Below are 5,559 nucleotides of genomic sequence, written 5' to 3' on the forward strand. Positions count from 1 at the left end.
AAGAATTCATTCGACTCCTCTTCCGTTACCGGCTTATTAACTTCTAGTGCTTTGTCCAGATCTACCACTTCTTTACCCTTTTCCTTCCTCAACTCCTCAGGCGTAAAGCAACGACCACTCTTGGTCAAACCACTTATCTCAGTCTGGAACAAAGGAAGAGGAGCTCGAACGTTGGAGGCATAACCATAATTATAAGGCATGGCATTGTGATTCCCTTTTGTGTAGGACGGTTTAACCAAGATTAGCCTTGGGGGACCATTAGCTGTTTGTTGGACCCTGCATACTCCTGTCATCTCCATCTGACCTTCCATCATACTCACCTCACCCCTGCTCTCCATGGGTTCAATTCTCAATTGCCCCATTTTTAACATTTTTGCAATCTTTTCGCAAAACTCGATGCAATCCTCAATATGGTGTCCATCTCTTCCATGGAACTCACAATAACCACCTCCCTCCGAATGGCTTTCCACATTTGTCTCTAGAAATCCTGATCGTACTAACATGTAGTACATCTTTTCCATATACACCTTCAATACCTTGCATTGATTTCCAACTTCTATCATGCCTATTCCACTACTACTTGAGGCATGTTTAGGCAACGGGTTTGAATTAACATTGGGCTTGTCTTCAAAGGATACCCATCCTATCTTAATAAGCTCCAACAATCTTTTCTTGAAAGCGTAACAGGTTTCAATCCCATGCCCGGGATTACCCGCATGGTACTCACAAGTTAACTCGGGCTTGTACCAAATTGGGAATGGTGGTTGTAATGGTAGTGTAGGGATAGGAGCTATGTGTCCAATGCTCAATAGTTTGGCGTACATGTCCTTCAAAGGCATGGGTAGCGGCGGCAGTTGTTCTGAAGTGTATCTTGTATGGGGTCTTTGGTAGTGATTTTGGTTGTTTGACTGGTTATTTGTTCGATTAGGGGAAAAAGGTTGGTTAAAGTTCATGTGTGAGAATTGAGAGGTAGGTACTTGTGGATTGTGGGATTCTACTTTCTTGCCCTTATACCCGCCTTCCAAGTTGTTAATATTGCCTTCTCTCTTTCTTCCAATAAAACCCTTCTTTTCCACCGGCACCGCTATACGCCCAGCTTTAATCCCTTGCTCTATCCTTTCAGCTATGCGTACCGCATCATAGAAATGTTGAGAGGAACTACCCATTAGGTGCTCATAATAAGGTGCCTTGAAGGTATTAGCAAACAAGCTCACCATCTCTGTTTCTATCAAAGGGGGTTGGACATGCATTGCCTCATCCCTCCACCTTTGTGCATAAGCCCTTACTGATTCTTGGCTCCTTTTCTCCATTGACATTAAACTTGTTCGATCAGGAGCGATCTCCATGTTAAACTTGTACTGCTTGCTTGACCGCTTTTTATGTTCGGCTTGTTTTAACTCGCAAGTGCACGAGTGTGCGATGTAGCAATTAACTCGGTAAGATCGAGGTCATATCCACAGAGAGCTAGATCTGGAAATTAAGCTAGGTAACAAAAGAAACTCAAGAGAAATTAAATTAACAATAACTTGGTTGAAAATGATTGATGGATTCGTTTTCAAAGATGAAAAGGTGTAAATAGATTTTAAATGACAAGAAAAAGTAAGTCTTGGTCCAAATCAATTCTAATGGTGATGTATTGGTGATTCCTTCAACATATATAAGATAACTCAACCTAATATCAACGATGGTGATATTAGATCGGAAGATATTACAATGAAGTTTAAAAAGATGAAGATTGATTATTGCTTAAGAATGAACAAGTACTTTCATATTAAGTAAGACATTGAATCAAGCAATCTCTATACCAAAACTAAGGTTTGTGCATAAAAATTCAAGATTATAACATTACCTAAATGATTTCTAAAATTTCTTTGCAATAATAAAACATTCATGAAGAAAATAAGAAGATAAACATTAAGATTCATTCATATATTAAAGAACTCACCTCAATCACCATCATCCTTGATTTGGATCCAAGAAGGAGATTAGCCAACCATGATTATATATAAGAACACTTCAATAAACATGAAATAACTTGAATCACACTGAAATAATAAGTTTTACAAGCTAAAGAACCGAAATCTATAAAGAAGAATACAACACAATTTCAGTAAATATTTGGACACAAATCTGACTCTAACTTTGGACAGAAATTCGACCCTTTTAGAAGCCTCCCTTGAAGATGGCTATTAGAGACATATTTATAGGCCATTCTGTTATCTTTCCAGATCATTAAAGAACAGCTCATTTGGAAATCTGAGTCAACAGTTATGGGCAAAACACCGAAAGGTGTTCTGGAAAATCAAATCAGGCCAGCTTGGAGAACACTTTGGTGCACGTTTTTCTTCCTCCTTTGTGAGCTGTCTCTTTCTTCTTTTTGACCCAAAATAATGTGACAATGTCCCCTCCAGCTTTCCATCCATGTGCTTGCCCTCTTGGATCAATGAATTATCCAAAATAAATCAAATGTTATTTGTTGTGTGGACATGTAAGATCATGGATTGTGCTTGGGCTGATTTGGAGGCTGATTTGAGGCTGATTTGGGGCTAAATTTAAGCATCAAATAAGGATACAAATGTATCTATTATTTGGGCTAAGATTGACATTAAAACCTTGAGTGTTTGATGGTTGAAGTTTGCACACAACATAAGGCAAGTTTGGGCTTGAAATAGATCATATGATATTCTTTTCTAGAATTGGAATAGAATTGATTTTTGGGGCAAATTTGGAGCACTTATTTGAACCAAGATTTTCTTCAATCTTCAACTAAATTTCTCTTCAATTCTTTGTTCCGAATTTCGACGTTGAATTTTCTGAAATAATTCATTTAAGCTCCAAAAACCTATCGAAACATTAAAAGAAACTTCATTACTAAAAAGCACATCAATTATTATAAAAAACCCAAATAAAAACAATAAATACATATGTAAAATAAGAGACTTAATGATACTTTTGATGCACAATCACTGCTTAAGGAAAGCTTCCACCAAGTCCCTCCAGCTCCTGATCCTAATGCTGTCTAACCTCATGTACCAGCTTAAAGCGGATCCTGCTAGGCTATCTTGAAAGAAATAGATTAGCAATTTATCATCACGGATTACTTCCGCCATTTTGTTGCAGTAGGATCGAAGGTGAATGTTTGGGCATTCCAAACCGGTATACTTAATGAATTCTGGTATCCGAAAATCTTTTGGCACCACGATGTTTGGTACCAAACATACTTCGGCTGCTCGCATAGGGTCAAACCAGTCATTACCCTCAACTGCCCTTAATCTTTCTTCCAGAGCAAATAGCTTGTCTTGGCCTATCAAACTGGGAGACCTATTATCCGGGACTCCCTTCGTTATTAAGTCCACAGTGATTGGAGCGTGAGTTGGCTGGATAGGGGTGATAGACACAAAATGTTGTTCATTGGCCGAGTTTGCCCCCTGGTTTTGAGATGTTTGAGGAATGTGAACTGCTGGCACTCCTTCAGGTTGTCGTGCTGATGTTCCCTCCCCATTCTTAGCTCTTAAAAGCTGCTCGAGTAAGTCTGTTAGCCGAGAAACTTCATTTTTTACGGACTCCAACTCGGTCTGATAATGTGACTCTAAGTGAGCTCTCTCTTCGTTCTCCATTCTCGCTCTAGACCGGGTGTTGTGGACTTTGGATGTGGGACCTATGTTTCACGGTCTGGGATGCATGGAAAAATGTAAATGAATGTATGATAAAGAAACAATGCATGAATGCATATGTAATATGAGCTTTTTTTTTTTCAAAAAAAACAATCGATGGCCAACATTCCTCTTGTGTAATGGGCATGGACTCTTTTTTTCGCGTTCCTTATCAGGAGTAGTTTTGCTCAAGCTGCTGCTTTGGTAGGCCTATATTTTTACAAAAGATGGGTCAAAGCCCCTTTTCATTAATATTGGCTAATACATCTCTCGAAAAGAGGGCACAAAATAATAAAAAGAAAAATACATCAATATTCCTCTTCATCCATATCTCTAGCCCCTGGTAGGAAAGCGAGGCCTCGATTCTCAATTTTCTCTAAGAAGGCATCTGTCTCAGCCAAGCTTTGTCGATAACGAAAGATGTCCCTTCCCATCCTTCGAGCATTGGCTCTAATAATCCGTGCGTGAATGGCAGCTTCATCCATTTGCTCATTTACTTTGGCCATCTTCTCTATAAGCAACATGTTGTTCCGATTCAAGGTATTGTTGTTGGTGTCGATCTGTTCTTTATGTTTTTCTGAAACTTCCAACTTTTTGGTCAACTGTTTCACCTTTTCTCGTTCTTTGTCAAACTTCACCTTCAGCGTTCTAACTTCAATTTTCTTAGCTGCCAAATCTGCCTTCAAAACCTCCTCTTCATTCCCCTTTCTTTCGAACTCTTGTAATTCAGCTAGGCGAATTTCTCTCGTCATATATTTCTTGTTTAACTTATCATACTTCTCAATTCGGTCCAACAACTCTGCTTGAACATGCAAGAATTTGTCCTCGACATTCTCTTGATAGCCGTTGAAGTCGGCTTTCAACGCTTCCAATTCAGAGCTGCTTTGCATCCAATCCAAAATCAGTCTTCCTCTTTCTTTCTCAGACTCTTCTATTACGGCCTTTCCTTTGCTCAATTGCATCTCCAACATCCTTATTTTCGCATCTCTGGATTCGAGCTGTTTGTTTAGAAACACTCTGCTTTTATCTCCTTCCATCATCATCCTTTCTAATGCTGCTTTATCTTCCTTACTCTTTCCCAATTCTATTTGGAGCCTTTCTAATTGCTCCATAAGGTCTTCCTCATTACTGACCTTTTTTCTTTTCAATGACCCTTCTTCAATTCGTGAAGGCCTATCTTCAGGACATGGCTTTTTCGGAGCGGCAATCGGGGTCAAATTCCTCCACTTTTCATATCCTTCACTTGAACTAGGGTCTCTCAAACTGTCCGACTCCCTTTGAATTACAGTCAAATGGCACCAATCTTGTTTGATGGTTTCGAGAACTTCTCTCGCGGATTGATCCTTAAAAAACCCGAAAAATTTAGCAAGTCCCACAGTTCTTGGGATGTGTTGTATGCCACCTAATTGTCTTATCACCAGAGCCGGAGCATAGCTGACATAACCTGTGATCCCAATTAAAGGTACCCAACATTTTTGTCCATAACTTACTATGACATCAACTGATTTAACCCAAGGGGCCTTCCAACTAAAGCTGCTACTAGGTAACTCTTGTAGTTTTTTCATCCAACCCTGATCACCCAGGATTCCCCATTCTTCTTCCTCCATTATCTTCAAGGGTTTTTGGTTAAACCACCAAAAATTATTAAAGATCGGCTTCTTGGTTTCAACATGGCTTACCATCCAGATGTATAATAATTGAGTACAACATCTCACTGCGCCTTTCCCCGTCTTTCTAAAATGGTTGAGGGTCAGAAAGGTCTCAGCTAATATGGCAGTTGTAGGGTTGACATGAGTATTTTCATATTCCACGAATGCAGCAGCAGCTTCTAGGCTTATAACCCCTATTAAGCTTGGAAATAACACGAGCCCATAGATCCCCAGAGCGATTAACCTGTCTCTTTCTA

The sequence above is a fragment of the Populus trichocarpa genome, chromosome 1, assembly GCF_000002775.5.
Source record: "Populus trichocarpa isolate Nisqually-1 chromosome 1, P.trichocarpa_v4.1, whole genome shotgun sequence".
In the NCBI taxonomy this organism is placed as follows: domain Eukaryota; kingdom Viridiplantae; phylum Streptophyta; class Magnoliopsida; order Malpighiales; family Salicaceae; genus Populus; species Populus trichocarpa.